We start from the raw sequence: 20,591 nt of genomic DNA, 5'->3' as shown, positions 1-20,591 counted from the left end.
CCTCCAGCACCATAATTCAAAAGCATCAATTCTTCGGCGATCAGCCTTCTTTATGGTCCAGCTCTCACTTCCATACATCACCACTGGGAAAACCATAGCTTTAACTATACGAACCTTTGTTGGCAAGGTGATGTCTCTACTTCTCAAGATGCTGTCTAGGCTTGTCATTGCCCTTCTCCCAAGAAGCAGGCGTCTTTTAATTTCGTGGCTGCTGTCACCATCTTATATTATATTAATGGCAAAGAGAGAATTAAATTCTCCAATCCAATTAATACTGCTTTGAGTTGGGTGGTAGGGCTAAGCTATATGCCCTTTCTAATTCCTGAATCTAGCATGGATTCAATTCCTGGACTAGCCAGAATAAGCTTCATGGTGAGATAATGGCCCTCTAAGGGACGCGGGTGGTGCTGTGGGTTAAACCACAGAGCCTAGAGCTTGCCGATCAGAAGGTCGGCGGTTCGAATCCCTGCAACAGGGTGAGCTCCCTTTGCCCGGTTCCTGCTCCTGCAAACCTAGCAATTTGAAAGCACGTCAAAGTGCAAGTAGATAAATAGGTAAATGGCGTTTCTGTGCGCTGCTCTGGTTCACCAGAAGCGGCTTAGTCAAGCTGGCCACATGACCCGGAAGCTGTACACTGGCTCCCTCGGCCAATAAAGCGAGATGAGTACTGCAACCCCAGAGTCAGCCACGACTGGACCTAATGGTTGGGGTCCCTTTACCTTTAAATATGGGTCATTAAGGTAACAAAAGACTGCAAGTGAGTAGGCCCAGCTCCCTCAACTCACTGGTAGTTAGACAAAGCTTATAGGAGAGTTGAGTTATATGAGGTAGAAGCAAGGATTCAGACTGGGCAGCTGTGAGGCAGAACCATGCCTGATTTCTACTGGAATCCAAGGCTGTGGCTATGGGAGAAGCAATACCATGTGGGGGTGGGGTGGGGGTTAGTGCTGTGAACTCCATCATCATGGGCTCAGGCTGTATATATGTGTAAATAAATCATATATAATAAAGACACCACAGTCTCCCCTGTCACTCACTCTGAAGGAAAATGAACCCATGGTGAGCACCTGGAACATTGGGGTGGAACAATATATTGTTTTATTTTTTTAAAAAAATGTGACCACCATGAACTATAGATTTGAAAAGGCTGCAGATCCACTATACTTTTAATGTTCCCTCATTTATAATGCTTTACATTACCAAAGCAATATAACTCTTCAAGCCGATGAGCTATAGAGATGAGCTAAATCTTCTTACATGGGCCTGAAATAAATGACAGATTGACAAGAATATGAAATGGTTCTTTAATGAACTCTTGAAACTCAGTTCAACGGAGACCTTCAGGCGACTGACATATACATCCCTTTTATGCTGTCTGAGCAATTACAGTGGATTTGTGACTGATAACTGACTGCCGTGGATTAATTTCCCAGCCAGTAATGTGGTCAGACTTCAAATTTGCCCTTGTTGAATCCATTCCACATCACTTTCCTCTGCTGTTGTTTTCCTTCCTTCCTTGAGTAGTGGGTTAAGGGCCGGATTTATGAAAGAATCAGACATGCTTTGGATACCATTAATGCTGCAAATTGCACCAGCATGACAATATCATAATATTACAACCACCTGGCTTGCCCTTGTTTCAGTGACTTGTTTACAGTTAGGTTGTTATTGCCTATGTTTTCTCATTTTTTGTTTTGAAAATGCATGGAGGGAAGTCACAAGAATTGTCTGCTATTATGATTATTTGTAATGTTGAAACAGACCAATGCAGCTATGAGTTGCGTGTCGAGGTCCCCATAAAAGGTAAAGGTAAAGGTACCCCTGCCCATACGGGCCAGTCTTGACAGACTCTGGGGTTGTGCGCCCATCTCACTCAAGAGGCCAGGGGCCAGCGCTGTCCGGAGACACTTCCGGGTCACATGGCCAGTGTGACATCGCTGCTCTGGCGAGCCAGAGCCACACACGGAAACGCCGTTTACCTTCCCGCTGGTAAGCGGTCCCTATTTATCTACTTGCACCCGGAGGTGCTTTCGAACTGCTAGGTTGGCAGGCGCTGGGACCGAGCAGCGGGAGCGCACCCCGCCGCAGGGATTCGAACCGCCAACCTTTCGATCGGCAAGTCCTAGGCGCTGAGGCTTTAACCCACAGCACCACCTGCGTCCCATATGAGGTCCCCATGCCACCCCCCAAATAACTCACAACGCACACTTAATTTTTGTTTAAGGTTTTTGGCATAATTTTGGCCACAACTTTATTTAAATACAAAACCGTGTGGTTGTTTAGGCATTGGTTAAGACTATCTGTCCCCCCGCCTGGGGACAGAACTGACTTCCGGGCACCACCGAAAGACAGTGCGGGGGAAAGCAAGTCGGGGAAGAATTGGAGCTGAGACACAGACCCTCAACTCTCACCCGCCTGCTCCCCGAAGGCTTGCCGGCCCTAGTCCCATTCCAGGGATTGGACGAAAAGATGGCAAGCCCCAGGATTCCTTTAACGGAATTCCCTTTCCGCAGCAACCATGGAGGGGCAGGCCCAGCCTATTCTAACCCCTCCATGGAGGGGCAGGCCCAGCCTATCCTAACCCCTCCTCCACCAATTTATAACCAATGCCTAACCGCAACCTTACAAGTTGTGACGATTTGCTACGCAGTAGGCAAAAACCAAATGGCCCAGCCAATCAGCCAGATGGACAAAATTCCTACCAGGCCCCCGCTCCAAAGCAGATGACCCCCATGACAGGCATAGCAAGGTCAAAGCAACAACCCCTTACTTTAGGGCGGGTGGGCGGGTGATCCATTGCACACAGCAAAGAGAAAGCTCCAGGCTGCGTGCAGAGTATTTAAACATTTTACCCCTCCCACCAAAATTGCAACATAACTTTTACCCCAGCAACCCAGTGAACCAATCACTGCCCCAGGCCATCTTTAGAGACCCTGCCTGGTAACAGAGGGGTGGCTCAGCAGACCCCACCGCAACACGTGCTCTCCATGAAGGAGAACACGCTTTATATGAATAGAGAAGAAAGCTTTTAGAAATTGGGTTTTGTGTTTTATCCTGTTTTTATACTGAGCACCACTTCAATGGCTTCTGGCCATGAAGCAGTTTATAAATTTGTTAAATGAATAAGCAGAATAAGATTCTGAGTGACTTAGAGGAAGACAAGTGACAAGATCCTCCTTTTTCTCCCACCTCCCTTCTAATATCAGGACACCTAAACCTCACTTCCTTTCAATAAGAATCATCAAACTCCCTTACACACGTGTATGTCATTCTGCAAAATTGTGCGCTCCAGCTGATAGTAAAATAACTAATGCTGGTGGAAACATATAATCTGCAATAACTCTTCTCCCCTAACTGAACTCACCTTCTCTAACTACAGCTGCAGCTATGGGTTGTATGCACAACACAAGTGATGCTTCTATGTTAATTAGGAGGCATGGGACTAATGAGGAGGTATGGCCCTGTCATATCTAACTTGACCCATATTTTAGAGGCTGTTACCATGGGGTAAATGTTTTTGTAGAGCATGTGCCCTTTTACATGTCTATGAAACCTTATTTTGTTTCTTTTTTAAGGATGCAGTGGTATCTCAAAGATGGCAGTTTAGCCAATGCACTCCCTATTAGCAGTAACATCTTAGTTCAACAGTGAAGGCAGATAGTCTTTCTCCCTTTCATTCTTGATCATATAAATGAGTACACTGCTCAGCAGCACAGCAATAAATTCAACCTTATTAGTGCTGGCTTGGCCGTTGATATCCCAGGCCTCAGGGATTTATTTTATTGAGCAAATCTCTGCCTGCATAAATCCTTAGTCAGACATTTAAACTAAAACCCTCCCTTCAAGTTGTAATAATGCGGATAGTTTATTGAATGGCAAAAATGTCAAGTCTATAGAAAATACATTTGTGCCTTAGATTAGGGGAGGGGGATGTTTACTGTGCAAAGTAATGACATCCTATCCAGCTTGTGGGGATCTGTGGCCTTTAGTTTCTTGCCTGTGCCATAGCTTTTAATCAAGGAGCATTTCTCTATGTACCTTAGCCGTACGTTATTGCCATATTTATCATAGATAATGAAAAAAAGAGAAGGTAAATAAGCAGGGGCTGCTTTACATGGTACATTTCCCCCTCTGTGAAAACAATGCCACCTTATTTAGACTTGTGTTGGAGCAGATAAATATAATAACTTATGAACTATGCAATGACAGAGATGGAAACCCCACCTTATGGCTTGGCTTGAGTCACATGTTCCATTTGTTCATGTAAATGCATTAGCAGGGCCAATATAGACTGTTGATGAATGTGTATATAAATTTCAACCTGCCCCAAGGAATAGCTTTCATTAGTCTAGCTTCTCTTGGTAACAAATTGTTGTGGCTTTCAGGATATCAGAGAGTTTTCATCAGCCAGAATTTGAAGCAAAGTCTGATACCTGTGTATCCCATACACTTAACAGCAGCATCCTATGCCTCTTTGTTTTTAGAAGTAAGAGAGGATGATCAAAATGTAACAGCAGATGGTCAGCCAACTCACTGGTGCTTAAAGAGAGGGGGGACAGGAGATGTGGCAGGGAGGTAAGTGCAGTGCGAACACCAGCAGGAGTGCCAGATTCACTCTGCTGCTGCGTTTGTACCATGCCAACCTCCTTGTTGCCTCAACCTTCCCACTTTCTCTCTTCATAAACAGCAGTGACTCAGTGTTTAGAGGTCATGTAAACATCCCACCATACCTTGTAAAAAGGTAAAGGGACCCCTCATCATTAGGTCCAGTCGTGACCGACTCTGGGGTTGCAGCACTCTTCTCATATGGCCAGCATGACTAAGCCACTTCTGGTGAACCAGAGCAGTGCACGGAAACGCTGTTTACCTTCCCGCAGGAGTGGTACCTATTTATCTACTTGCACTTTGATGTGCTTTCGAACTGGTAGGTTGGCAGGAGCAGGGACCAAGCAATGGGAGCTCACCCCGTCGCAGGGATTCATTCCACTGACGTTCTGATTGGCAAGTCCTAGGCTCTGTGGTTTAACCCACAGCACCACCCGCGTCCATACCATGGACCATACCATGTAGTACTGGCCAAATCCATGGCAATGGAGAGGCTTAATAGAGCAGGGGATCTACAACCTTGCTGCTCACAGGGTGGAAGGTGGACCTCCTAAAAAAACTCCTTGTTCACAGCAGCACCTCCCTAGCTGGCACACAAAAAGACCCAGGTTTGGTCCATTGCTGTCATGTGCTGTTGGGTTTCCTAAACCCATCACCTTCCCAAAATGTTTAGATCTGGGAAGAGTTGTGTGGAGAGACACCTACATCTCTTCTAGACTCCCTCTAGAACTATGGATTGGAGGGTTGGATTGTTCTGCCCATCTCATCGAGCTCAACAAAAAATACTCCTTGGTTCGTGTGTTCAGGATTGCAGCCTTAACAGATAAGGGAGTTCAAGCTCCAAAAGTTTGTTTATATTTTTTGGCAACATACTTTGATCTTTGTTCTTTGAACTGGATCTCTAACATATTTTATTAGAAGGTACTAACAAAAAGCAGGGGTTTTTTATTTGAAAAGCAAACTTTAACTTTTAAAGAATACATTGGGTTGTGTTTTTAATCTCTCATGTCCCATGAAGAGTTACTGTATTATATGCAGTTTCTTCAGAGTTTCAGTAGACGTAATATGCTTTTCAGTGATCAAAAATTGCTGAAAATTTGATTGCATTTTGCCAAGTCACAAATAAAAAATTCCAAAGGCACATTCCAGTCATTTTACATACCAAAGGATAACCATGGTTCCAATTATGTTACTCGGTCTTCTCTGTGTCTAGTATCCAAGGTATGCCACATTGGTCCCCATTAGAAGCGCATTTTAGTGATCTTTCTTCATTCCCTGAAATGAATGTTTTACATTATGGTGAATCCAAGAATTCTGAAAGAGGCATTAGTGCTGCATGGATTAAGCAAAAATATGAAAGGTTCTCATACATAATTATAAGGCGGCATATTTCCGAGACACAGTTGAGCACTGGAGCACTTTCACACAAGATCAGACAAGTTTGTTAAATCACAGTTTATTTTTCTGTGAACTTAAATCATCCCTTGGGCTGTTCTGGCAGTAGCTGGTTTCTTTTCACCCTTGAAGTTTAAGCCCTTCTATTTCTATGACATTTGAAAGCGGCTAAGGAAACTGAATAGATCATATGGCCCAGAAAAGGATACTGAACTTCTTATAGCAAATCAGTAATAACAACAATAAGCAGGCGTCCATCATGTGTCACTGTCTACATAAACAGTAGACATGAATTTATCTTGGTCTATTTTTTCTGAAACTGGAAATGAGGTCACAATCTCATGTGATGTAATCCTCTTTCAGACACATATTTTCATTGTGGTCCTTGCCTTATGAGTGATTTTCCTCATAAGTATCAGCTGGGGGGGATCTTGAGAAAAAGCCTTTTTCATATCATTTCATAAAACATTTTCTTTCCCATTTACAGTGGCTCATTTCCTGACATTTTTTATATAGTTTGGTATGAACAGATGGGGAAAAGGCAGTATCTATGAAGACAGTTCCCAAACCTTTTCTGAAAACTATTCAGGTAGCTTTGCTTAGAAAGTACATGTGGGAATGGGAATATTCAGCTGTTTATTTAGAGCTGTATCCTTACCAATGAGTTCCTGACCAGACATAAAACTTTAGGTTTCCAAATCTATATTGTGAGAGCCATCTGGGGAGGAATTAGGAAAAAGAAGACTGACAACTGGTTTTCATTAGAGATATGAACTAATTTAAACAAACAGCAGCTTCGTTAACTACAACTTTAAGCAAGAAACAAAAATTTAACACCTAACCTGTTAAATTGTATCTTATTATGTAAATAAGTTTGACATAAAGAATAGTATACTTGTTTTGTCTTTAGAGGAAGGTTGTGTACATATTATCCACTTAAAATGCATCTAATTCATTCTTTTCCTTAATTTGGATTGAAGCTGGTTTGAGGAGAAATGCACCAAAGTATAGTAGTCAAACATCGGTTGTCAAATGTAATCTGTTTCGGAAGCCCGTTCAGCTTCTGAAATGTTCGAGAACCGAGGCGTGGCTTCCGATTGCTTGCAAGAGCTTCCTGCACTCAAGCCGCGTCGGACGTTCAGCTTCCGAAAAACATTTGAAGATCGGAGCATTTACTTCCAGGTTTTCAGCATTTGGGAGCCGAAACGTTCGAAAATGGAGCTGTTCAGGAGCCGAGGTTTGACTGTATTTCAAAATAAATTATTGGATACATGCAGTAGATATGGATTGTGGCAAATATCATGTGTACGCTACTTCCCAAACCAGTGGTGGGAGCACATTGGATGCAGAGTAAACAGGACTGTGTGCACAGCCAAACTCTCCTAGTCCTGCAACATATAGCCTAAATGAGGGAACATTTTTCAGCCCGAAGGATGGATCTGGAACTACCATCAGTGGGCCATTTTCCACAGGTAAGTTGGGCATCAAGTGGTTCAAAGTTCAGGCTGAGAGCAAGCACAGTGATCATAGTGCTTTAGTCTCAGAGTGCAAAGATCAGAGATAAGCCTTTGTGCTTTAAAAGGCAGCAGGTAGAGGCTTCTCTCTGTTGTTAGCACTGATTACTATTTGATTGTGAAAGGCAGCAACAGAGATTTCTCTCCAGTGTTAGTGCTGTGATCACAGATTTCTGATAGGAGAGGTAAAGGTAAAGGTAAAGGTACCCCTGCCCGTACGGGCCAGTCTTGACAGACTCTGGGGTTGTGCGCCCATCTCACTCAAGAGGCCAGGGGCCAGCGCTGTCCGGAGACACTTCCGGGTCACGTGGCCAGCGTGACATCGCTGCTCTGGCGAGCCAGAGCCGCACACGGAAACGCCGTTTACCTTCCCGCTGGTAAGCGGTCCCTATTTATCTACTTGCACCCGGAGGTGCTTTCGAACTGCTAGGTTGGCAGGCGCTGGGACCGAGCAGCGGGAGCGCACCCCGCCGCGGGGATTCGAACCGCCGACCTTTTGATCGGCAAGTCCCAGGCGCTGAGGCTTTAACCCACAGCGCCACCTGCGTTCCGATAGGAGAGGAGCCTCTGCCTATTGTTATTTAAAGAGCAAGCAGAGAGAGGCTTATCTTTGATCTTAGCACTTTGGTACTTAGTGCTAAGATGGAAATAAGAGATCCCTTATCATCCATTATAGCACTTTGATCAGAGATAACAGAGATAGCATGCCTTATTACATCAGGTGAGCATGGCTTTGCCAAAATGGCCTTGTCGACCAAATGCAGGAGCCTGGTGACTCATGGGTCCAGAGGTTTCACACCATTGGCATAAACACAGCTACTGGATGAATAAGTGATAAGAAAAATAAGCAATTAAGAAATGAATAGTGGTAGCAGAAGTTAAGGGATAAGTAGAGCAGGCCATTATATAGTGCTATTGGTGGGATTATAAGAACCATTCAGCAACTTTCCATTCATCTGTGGACCTAGTTCTATTATATGACGTGCCAGTATAAGACGATCACTTTAGCCTATTCACAGACCTCTGGTTTGTAGAGTGTAAGGAAGAACAGAGACATAATATATATGAGATCAATGTCTAATTTCCATCTTTTGGGTCAATTCATTTATAAGGTATTTGCATATTATTCATGTGGGATGAGGGTTTGCATGCTTATATTTTATACACAGGAGAAGACACAACAATGTTGTGTGAGTAAGACAGCATTTGTTGCCATAGCTTTCTCTAGACTTGAGCAGCCAGCTAAACTCATTCTGTTTGTCACCTTGAAAGGGAATTGGCTTTCGTTTCAGCATATCAGCATTCTTCCTGATTTTAGAACATTCAGCACGGTGTTGTTTTTTTTAATGAAGCAAAACAAAAACATTAATAAAATGAGGGCACAGCTGGCTGGACTAATTCTATCAAATCTATTCCCCAAAGGTATAATGAATAATATTCTTTTAAAATGCTTGCATCCTTATGAAAAAGATATTTGAGAGTCCTTTGCAGGCCAGTTCTGGTTGTGGGCATGAAAGTCTGCAGGGAGCCTCCTCTACTTGTGGAGTTCAGAATTCCAGTTTCACAGCTTCCAAATCATGCAGGGTGCCTTCATGAGGAGAAGAGGCTTCCTGTTTCAGAGTTTGCTCTCCAACTCCTGGAGTATAAAGGGCATAGAAGCATAGGACCTTAGTGCAGGCATAGGCACACTCAGCCCTCCAGATGTTTTGGGACTACAATTTCCACAATCCCTGACCACTGGTCCTGCTAGCTAGGGATCATGGGAGTTGCAGTCCCAAAACATCTGGAGGGCCGAGTTTGCTAATGCCTGGTTTAGTGCATTCATCCCTGCTCAGTCTGCTTTCATGTAGCCTTTACATTCAAGCAATAAGCCAAAGGTAAGTAAGGAGCCCAATGAGCCTATAACTCAAAGGAGAAAGGAGGGGTTGCTTTTCCAAGACATGGGAGCTAAGCTTCAGCAGGGGCTTATAGGAGCAGTTCTGAGATAACTAGTGAGGATCCTGATGTTTACCGGTTATGTTTCCCCAATCTTCATTTTCCTAATAATTGTCTCTCTCTGTGTGTTTGTGTCCCCTCCTCCCCCGTATATTAAAAATACTTGACCCAAACTTTTATGTTGCTTTGTAATGCATTTGATACTTTCCAGGCAGGTGAGGAAAAAAACTTCAGGCAACCAATTTCCAATAGGATGCAACAAATACTCAGGGCTCCTGGAAGGTATTCGTTTTACACTGATATCACCTTTAGGATTCAAGACTTTTTACTACCTGTACATACTTGAGAACCACTGAGCTGTTAATGAATTCCTCAGGAGTTTCTGTTGTTCCACCACCTTCTTCTAATGGTGACAAAGCTTGTAAAACACGTAATATCACAGAAGCAATGATGTTAATCCCAGGTTGGAATTTTAGGATATGCTGCTAAAAACAGCAGCTTTGCCTCTCTTTCTCTTTCTCCTTCTCCAACACTCCCACAGTAATGTGCAGCAACAGAGACTGCGTGGCATGACATAATTGAAACCTGGGTTTCCTCGCCCTTGGGTAGGGCACATGCCCTGTTAGGGAGGCTGATGTACGTGAGTTTTTGCCTGTGCTTTTCCCCACTATGCACATTCATTTCTGGCCAAGGTATAACCTAGGAAACAGCCCTCCGATTTAAATATTTTGGACATTGCTGGAGCTTGGAGTTTTGTGGAAATAATTCATGTTAACAAAAGGCACCAGGTAGTTTCTTGGCCATAGCTACATTCACTTTCCATCTGCTTATGTGAGGAGTTATCTTAGCTTTTGTTAGCAAAGTCATTTGAATAACAGAAAGTCCAAACTGCACAAAAACAGTGCATAACTTGGGAAGGAAGGAAAAGAGAGGTTTTGTTCTTCTTAGTTCAGGCCTTGAAAAAAAAAGTGAGATATTCAACCAAACATACAGAGAAAAACTCCTTTGAAACTACTCAACCAATCAGGGCACAGCCTACCTTAGTGTGGATCAATCCATTCTACCTGGTTGCTAAGCCCTCTTGGCAAGTTGACTTCAACATTTAACAGAATTAACACTTAAGGTACAAACTCAATGATCTCTGGTATTACACTTTGAACAGTTTTCATGTCAATGGCTGTTCACTTTTGGGATTACTGCTTTTGTTTTTGTTTTTAATATTTTATTTTCTGTTTTTCCATTTTATAACATTCAACAATGAATATAAATCTACACAAATCAAATAATGTTTTCTGTGACTTCCCTCCCTCTCCTTCTGTGGTTTCTTATTTGTCTGTCATTTTCTTACTGCATATCCAAATTTATGCTTTTTACAAATTTATCCTTTATAATTCCTTTAACTTTTTTATTGCTTGTGTTTATATCAATCCTGCTTACAATTGCTTACAATTTGTTTTAATATATTCAATAAATTTTCCCCATTCTGTTACAAAAAGTCTATGGTCTTAATGTCTTGATTTTCCAGTAAGTTTCACCATCTTTGTGTATTCCATTAGTTTTAATTGCCAGTCATCTCTTTTGGGGGCCAATTCCTCTTTCCAGTTTTGGGCATATATCATTTGGGCAGATGTGGTTGCATACATAAATATTTTTTCTGTTCTTTCAACACCTTTTCTCTGAGTATACCTAGAGGAAAAGCTTCTGGGTTTTTCCAAACATTTCCCCCCGATTCATTGTGGATCATTTCCCAGATGGCTTTTGCAATCTTACAGGACTACCACATATGAAAAAAGGTACCTTCTTTCTCTTTACATTTCCACCAAATATTGGATTCAGACTTGTACATTTTAGTTAGCTTACTAGGCATCAAGTACCATCTTTTTAAAAACAGAGGAATTCCTGCTTTCACAGATTATACTTCACAATTACCTTTGTCTTGACTTTTGCTAGGTTCAGCATCTTGACTCATCTTGGCTTCTTGCTGATTTTACAAAAGTGGAGCCTCAGCACCTCCTGGGTAGATTTAAGTACTATTGAGTTAGCTGTCTTCTCTTAGCAAATATTAATTTATCTCCAAAATGGAGGTGAACTTTTCGAGCTGCTCAAATACAGTATGTTTCAAAGGAATAATGACTAATATGTAATATATTGTGTAATACTCTTTAAACATTGTGTTTGTGTGTGTGTGTGTTGGGGGTGTGAGTGGTGTTGCGGTCTAAACCACAGAGCCTAGGGCTTGCCGATCAGAAGGTTGGCGGTTCGAATCCCCATGACGGGGTAAGCTCCCGTTGTTCGGTCCCTGCTCCTGCCAACCTAGCAGTTTGAAAGCACGTAGATAAATAGGTACCGCTGCAGCGGGAAGGTAAATGGCATTTCTCTGGTTTCGCCAAAAGTGGCTTAGTCATGCTGGCCACATTACCCAGGAAAACTGCAGACAAACATCGGCTCCCTCAGCCAGTAAAGCGAGATGAGCGCCACAACCCCAGAGTCGTTTGTGACGGGACTTAACTGTCAGGGATCCTTTACCACCCCCCCACACACCTCCAGTGTCCCCCCTGCCACCCCCTTGCCTCTTAGCATCACCCCTGCCCAAGGTAAGCCCAATGCCCCCCAGGAGGTACTGCTCACTTTGGGAACAACTGCTCTAGATTGTTTTTAAATATTGGGTGAAAACAGCAGAGTTTCCTTATCCCACCCTCCCCTCTTCAGCCTGACATATCAGATTTTTGTGAAATATACCATATGGACTATTACGCTTCTTTTCAACATGCCAGAAATCACCAGAGAGGAACCTCTGGTATTCATGGCAGGAAAGTCATCCAGGCAGCTGTGCTTGTTAGCCAGCGCTGTGTCTACTGCTCCCCTGCACCACCACAATGTGGGTGTTCTACTCATCAAACCTTAGATGTTGATTCCATTGGTTTGATTCATCATTCAGCTTTTCTTTTTCTTTTTGGGAGTGTTGGTGGTGTTCGACATATTAGTCCTTTATATATTCTGGGTTGGGAAAATTTGCTCAAGGAGTCACAAGTCAATTTTGTTCCTACTAGTGGGATTTTCCAAGAAACTGTCTTCAGATCTGAAAACGAGAAGAAATTTTGCAAAAAATATAGCCTCAGTGCATGATAAAACCATTCTTCTTTGGTTTACAAAGTCATCATAAGATGGTACATCTGTTAAATATCATGAAGATGTTTAAGACTGAGAGTATGGTTATTTCCAAGCTAATTTTCCATAAAGGCTTATTCATTTGTTTTTATTGTTATACTCAGACATGGACTTTCTGTAAATAACAGAAGCTTTATAGATTTTGTGTTTGTTTGCCTATGGCTACAAGAACTGAAAAGTGCTTCTACTTACTTGCTACTATAAATCAGGCAAGAAGCTTTCTACCAGAGCAATTCTAAGGATGTCAAGAAACATCAGTGGAAGAGCAACAAGCATCCTAAGTCCTGCTGAGCTGCTGCCAGGCAGCACAGGACGTATTCTGTATGGCATTCCGCCCCACTTCCTATCCAACAACCTTTTAAACTTTTCCCTCCTTCTATTGGTTTGAATGGGAGGGGGGAAAGTATGCCATCAGCAAAGCTATTTGTCTTTCTTGTTGTGGATGTTAGTGAAACAGGAGGGCTTTGGATCCAATCCCTTCACATGCCCATGGCAGCTCCCATTTCAGCTTCAACTGCAGTCACACAATGGCAGAGTGATAGTAACAAAACTACTTGGAGATCTCCATTGGAGATTTCCTTTCCTGACTGTGGACCTCACCATCTGTTCATGAAGAGGGAGGTACGCAAGATCCAGTTGTCCCTCAGTCCTTCCTGGGAGCATAGTATTGCTTCCTAAGGCCAGGATAGCATTTTCTTAGTAATATGGAAGTGATAGTGTCTGCTCCAAAATATGGCATCTCCAAACCCTCCAACAGCTTCATCCCCAAAATTGGACATCAGCACAGGCATGCTTTCTAATCTGGTGCTCGGGTGAATGCCAGGATGGTTGCTTCAAAGTGCTTTCTAATCCACCGCTTTGTTAATGAATATCGCCAGAGCACTGGACCAAAAACCAGGACATTCCAGGATCTAAACAGAAGATGTGATTGGCTTTTGCAATCCAAAATGTTCTGCTTAAACTGGGGCACTTTCAAGGTATGGAATCTCTAAGGGCTCTTCACAATGGTCTATTTATTGAACATTCATCCTCATTTGCTTTCACAAGGCTTACATGGAGCTTAGGTAGTTTCTGGTTATTATAGTGCTGGTTTACTTTCAGTGTATTTATGCATCCTTTTCACACATTTCAAAGCATTTTCCAATTGCCTTCCTAATCACAAAAACTCATTTTTTTTGTGTGTTAACACAACAGAGGACTCTTACCGACTTTAATGATGCAATCCTAAATTTCCCTATATGCATTCGGGTCCTTCCTGCAAAGTACTGACAGTCTGAAGACACCCCAAGTCAACAGTCTTTTAAAAAAACTTAATTAAAATAAGATTTTAAGGCTGTGTGCTGTGCTAAAATTGGAAAAATAAAACAATCCCATCAACAAAAGAAAACAGAAAAGTATTAATAAGAGCAAACAAAACTAGGTAGCTGAATTAACAGCCACTCGGAAGGGATGGATTTTGAATCTCCTTTGTAAAAAGGAGAGCTGCAGAATTCAGAGCTGGGGAAAGTTTATTAAATAGCCTAGGAACAAATGATGTAAAGGCCTGATGCTCTTCATTTCACACAAGGCTGGCACCTGCATATACGCCTGCACAGAAGATCAAAAGTGTGTGGGCAACAAGATAAATAGAGGAACTCTCTAAGCAAAAGAAAAACTTGGCTACTGTTGGTCCTGAGGTGGACTAGTTTATGCTTAGTCCAGGGCATTCTGACACCCTAGTCTGGATCATGTAATGTGCCATAAACACTGTACAATTCTATCCACACTTACCTGAGAGAAAGTTCCATTGAATTCAATGGGGTCTGCTTTTGAGTAGATGTGAGTAGTCAGTCATTAAAATAATTGAATTGTTAAATAGGAGAACATATTTGCCCATTTGGGTCCTGAAACCCAATTAAAGAAATTTTGTGTCTGCTTTATTTCTGAAACCAGTCTTCTCTCTGATCTCCATCGCTGTGCCCAGATGCTCTGACAAGCAAAGCACCATCATGAATAGCAGTTAGTAGATATGCAATAGGTTTCCCCACCTAGCTGCTGTTGGACTCCATCTACAAGAACAGCATGGCCAATGGTCAGGAATGATGGGATCTGGAGTCCAACATCTTCTGGAGGCCACCAGGTTGGAAAAGGCAGTACCAGAGCAGCCATCATAGTTGATAAAATTGAAAAGGTCAGCGAATGCAAGTTGAAGAAGGCAAAACCCACATGATTTTATGTACATAAACCAGTTATGTCATCCCGGAATAATTTGTACCCAGGCGTGAAGCAAAATTACTGTAAGCAGCCAAAGCTAATCAGACCAGGTTTAAGGGTGGGAGTGGTGGGAGTTTGGACACAATCCCCAAATGATGCAGAGGAGGTGGAAAGAGAGGCAGAAAATGTGGAGAAAAATCACAACTTCCAAGCCACGGGTAGACAAACAATATATTTCCCAAATGGCCACTTTGGTGTCAGTGTGAGATTAACATCCTGTGCCAAAACCCAATTAGTTTTCCTTCCACCCCACCAAAAGGGCTCAAACCTTCCAAAATTAGCCCTCCCACATGCCACAGGCTTATGTACCAATTGAAGCCAAAAAGGCATTTAAATTTTCTTTAATGATGCCTCCTCCTTAGCAGCTGAGTCATTAGTCTCTTGCTTTTTATTGCCCTACACTATACCATTGCCCTTTCCAATAATAATTTTAATGCTCCCAAGCCCCATCTTGCTTTTCAAAATGGGCATGAATCAGCCTTGGACTTGTATGGGATGAAGCTGTGCCTGTAGAGGCTGCCTTTAAACTGGTGTTAGGTTTAGTATTTTGGCTATATGTGAGGCAATAGATGCCATGAAGCGTTACAGAAATATTGCATCTGATATATAATGAACTCCTGGCTCACGAGCTAAGTGCACACACCTCACAAAAAGACTTGAGTTCTCGGCTAAGGCCTCCTGAGGAAAATCACCTTAAGCCAGAGTAAATGGATCTTTACCAAAATCAGAGAAATGAAACTGTTGTGTACATCAGTTAGTATGTTTTGGGGCAAACAGGCTGAAATAGCTCCTCAAACCCTTGTTCAGGAGTCCCTCTGACCTGACATTTGAGTTGTGGGGAGACTACAGAATAACATTTGGGGGGCTGAATTAAGGGTGTTGCTCTGGCCCTGTGGAACGCCCTCCCATCAGATGTCAAGGAAATAAACAACTGACTTTTAGAAGACACCTGAAGGCAGATCTGTATAGGAATTTATTTTAACGTCTGGTGTTTCACAGTTTTTATATTTGCGTGTCGAGGTCCCCAGGGCCACTCCAATAACTCACACATCACACAGAATTTTTGTTTAAGGTTTTTGGCATAATTTTGGCCACAACTTTATTAAAATACAAACATGTGAGTGGTTGCTTAGGCATTGGTTGCGACTATCTGCCCCCACTGTGGGGGACAGACTGACATTCCGCTCGCCTACGGAAGTCAGAAAAGTGGAATACACTTGGGGGTAGCAACGGAGCAGGGAACCTGCCCTCAGCCCTCCCCAAATGCAGCCAGGAGCTCTTGCAGTGGCCCGAGCCCCCTTGACAGAGTGGACAAGCAATAGTTAGCCCTCGATTCCTTTAACGGAATCCCTTGCAGCAGCAGCATTAGAGGGGCAGGCACAGCCAATCCATGCCCCTCAACCAACCAAACCATAAACCAATGCCTAACCGCAACCTTACAAGTTGTGACGATTTGCCCATCCCGTGTCCCCCCCCGAATTTGGGTTGTTCACTTTGACCTTGCTATGCCTGTCATGAGGTCGTCTGCTCTTGGGGCAGGGGCCCAGTAGGGATTTTGTCCATCTGGCTGATTGGCTGGGGCCATTTGGTTTTTGCCTACTGCGCAAATTGTCACAACTCTAATGCTGCTGCAAGGGATTCCATTAAAGGAATACAGGGGTTCACTATTGCTTTTGTCCACCCTGCCAAGGGGATCGGGCCATGCAAGAGCTCCTGGCTGCATTTGGGGAGGGCTGAGGGCAGGTTCCCTGCTCTGTCACTACCCCCAAATGTATTCCCCTATTCTGACTTTCGCATTGTGCGGAATGTCAGTCTGTCCCCCATGGGGGGGGGGCAGATAGTTGCAACCAATGGCTAAGCAACCACTCACAAGTTTGTATTTTAATAAAGTTGTGGCCAAAATTATGCCAAAAACCTTAAACAAAAATTCTGTGTGATGTGTGAGTTATTGGGGTAGCCCTGGGGACCTCGACATGCAACAGCCATATTCTGCCCCATATACAGGCATGCTATGTGAAAAAAAGAAGTTTCATTTGGGCTTTCCCCAAATTTCAGACTATTTGATAAATTTATAACTTATAGAAGAGGAAAGAGTGCAAATGGTTAGTCACATTATCATTTTCAGATTGCTCTTGCATGAAAAGGGCTGTTAGAATTTTAGAAAACACTTTAAGAAACCACCCAAGAAATGTAACCAATGTCCTTATTAGTTCCATGTGTAACTATGAAGGAATCATTAATAAAATTGCAATCAGTTGATTTTATATGAGACCACAGATTATATGTGGGGTTTCTAGTTACTATTTTGGAAGAATCTTTATATGGTTCAGCCTTGATTGCTTAATAAGCCACTAATTTTTCAGCTAACAAAAGTAAACAAGAACGATCTGAAAGAAAAACAAAGTTACAGTGTTTGGGGATGGGAATCAGATACTAGTGAAGTTTCAAAGCTCTGAAACTTGTATTTAGCACAAAAGCACCCAACCAAAGGCAAATATTCACATACGACTTTGGGATTTCAACCATATGAAGTAGTTTAATTCTGATTTCAGAACTCAAGCACATTTGTCCATTTTGAAAGCTATTTTAAAAAGGCACACCACAAAGGTATGATTCAAATGTTTGGGCAGTGCACATGGTGCGGTCCTCATGTCATCAGGCAAGGCATATATGGTATAGCCCTACATCACCCTGGAACCCATGAATTTACTTATTTGAACGAGAAAATTCCACTACATGTGGAATGCCTCAGGAAAAATACTTTCAGGCCTTATCTTCTTCCTGATATATAAGCATTTGGACAGGAGAACTTTGCTATGAAACAACCCACCATGTGTATTTTGGGATGGAGATGCCATGAAATACGTGGATTTCCTATGTGAAAATGTGAATATGGAAGTGGTCCTGGCCTATGTGAGGACACCATCCTATTAGAAACAGCACATTTCAATCTACTCTTAGGTAGAGGGTTGTATTCAATAGCTGTGAGAACCGAAGGTGCTTGCACAACCTATCTCTATATCCCCTTCCTCTCTGCAGCCCTTACAACCCCTAAAATCATCTCTGGGTGATTTTGGGGTCCCCTCTTGAACCTTATGAGTGAGAGGCAGAATTATCAGAAATTGGACAGAGGAACATGATTCAAGTGCACTCTGAGGGAGGGTAGAACCATCCAGTTTTAGATAATTCCTCTTTCCCTTTGGAGTCCTGTACAACACAGCTCACATTGCTCAAAAGACCCCCCCCCCATTTCCCCCCCATAGAGGCTTTCTGGGGGCAAGGTTGCAAAAAGGAAGGAGGGAAAAGAAAGATATAATTATATAATAATAATTTATTATTTGTACCCCACCCATCTGGCTAGGTTTCCCCAGCCACTCTGGGCGGCTTCCAACAAAGACCAAAAATACACTAAAATGTCACACATTAAAAACTTCCCTGAACAGGACTGCCTTCAGATGTCTTCTAAAAGTCTGGTAGTTGTTTTTCTCTTTGACATCTGATGGGAGGGTGTTCCACAGGGCGGGCGCCACTACCGAGAAGGCCCTCTGCCTGGTTCCCTGTAACTTTGCTTCTCGCAATGAGAGAACCGCCAGAAGGCCCTCGGCGCTGGACCTCAGCGTCTGGGCAGAATGATGGGGGTGGAGACGCTCCTTCAGGTATACTGGGCCAAGGCCGTTTGTGCAAGCTGCCTTCTACATTTGCAAAGCTTATTCATTGCAGGGCAATAGTTATAAAAATGTTTCAGACATCTGCTGAAACCTGAACCTTCAGAGGCCCTTAACCTTAGTAGATCTTCTGGGGGCTCATGCAAATAGGAAGCTGCCTTCACTGGCATCTGGTTGGCCACTGTGAGAGCAGAATGCTGGATTTGATGGGCCATTGGCTTCATCTAGTAGGCTCTTATGTTCTTACCAAGTCAGACAATTGGTCCACCTAGCTTACAATTGGTGACATTATCTGGCAGTGGCTTTTCAAGGTCTCAGACAGTAAAGTTTTCCCTAGTCGTTCCTGGAGATGCCACCTGGGATGCTCCACATCAAATAATGTGTTCCACCAATGAACTGTGGCTCTTCACTTATGATTCTGCCATGATATCCTAGATCTAGTGTGGACAGCTCTGTGCTTCCCATCTTAGAGGAAAGAGGAATGAAAACTGTTAAAAATTAAAAAAGACAAATAAATGCATTCTAATTTGAAGAGCTATTTAGCCATGAAAACCAACAGTCTTGTTTGTTTCCTAATGAAATACTTTGCATTACTTGAATACCAGACGCAATACTTGGTTTGGATGCACAACATGAGAGGCCACTGCAGGGTGTGCCATGGCAGAGGAAGAGGTTCTAGGAAAGAGACACCAGTGGGTATCATTTAACTCAACTGGCAGAAAGCAGGATTCCAATGTAGACGGCAGAGACTGTCAAGCAAAACTGTGGCTCAGCTACACACTTCAGCATTCCAAAGTGATCTTCATGCTCTTTCCAGCTGTCATAATGCCAAAGACTTGCACTTTGTTGTGGAAGTGTGCTCTGATCCTTCTCAAAACCGCCTTTCCAATATGCCAGGTATTTGTTCCCATATATTTCTAACATCTTTCAGTGGACTAAAAAAAATGTGGACATACTCAGAATCTGGAAAGACTGTCAAATTATATCCATTAGTCTATGGTGAAAACAGGCAAAAACTGAGTCTGAGAAACGCTTTATTAAAAAAACCACAACCCTACTGTTATATACTCAATTTCTACTTATTTTTGAAAAGTCTAGATTAATTAGAAAAGGCTGTGTTAAATACAAGTTTAAGACATTTTGTAGAACTCCTACATGTATGTTAATTGCCAATTCGACATGGTTTTTTGATCTGTTGTTTCAGTTATTTGCCATCTGATCTTTAATATGCACAATTCTGTATGTGTAACAGTTTTATCATTGCTTTTTCTAACTTGTGGAATACTTGCAGAGTTGGACACCCCCTCCCTTCTACTTTTGCTTCTATAGCACACTTTAAAGAGCTCAGAGTATTTCTAAAAATGTGACTCAAGGGAAATACTTCCTGGAAACACTGTTCTCTCTCATTATAAAATGTGATGGAAAGATTATTCTCTCTTGGGAGTGTTTGTGAAGTGCTACTAAGAAGAATTAGGAGAGAGACATTTTCTAATTATGTTTCTTGTGTGCATAATCCAGAGCTTGGAAAGTTCATTTTAAAAAGGAATTAGATCCAGTTCAGTCCCTCCAAAAAAGAACTATTTCCACTCCAGTTCAATTCACATGGGTAGTCCAATTGCACTAGTGGGAATCCTTGAAGTGACTTCCGCTTGTGCAATAACTTATTTAAATACAACCCACTGATTCAAAGTTAAACAGTATTTGAATCAGTGGGTTGTATTTAAATAAGCAGTATTCTGACACAGGCACATAAACTGGATCTGGGTGGGATGTTCCTTTTTGTCCATCATAGGGGAATGTACTATATCCCAGGGTTGGGCACCAGCCAAAAGAAATGACTTGTATATGTGTTCAGAGCTGTTCCCGGGTCTTCCCAGTTTGACTCAATATTCAAAACTGAATTAGATCTGTTAAAACTGAAGTTCTAATACCTATCTCCATTTACTATAACAGGAAATCTGTTACTCCAAGGGTCATTGGTGCAGGTGGCTTCTGCCTTTCACAGATTTTTGGAATACAATGAAGATCACTCCAGTGACTTGCACAAGGGAAGGAA

The sequence above is a fragment of the Podarcis gaigeae genome, assembly GCF_964106915.1.
Source record: "Podarcis gaigeae genome assembly, chromosome: 4".
Taxonomy (NCBI): Eukaryota; Metazoa; Chordata; class Lepidosauria; order Squamata; family Lacertidae; genus Podarcis; species Podarcis gaigeae.
The sequence above is the reverse complement of the archived record's forward strand: the minus strand, read 5'-3'. Positions refer to the sequence as shown.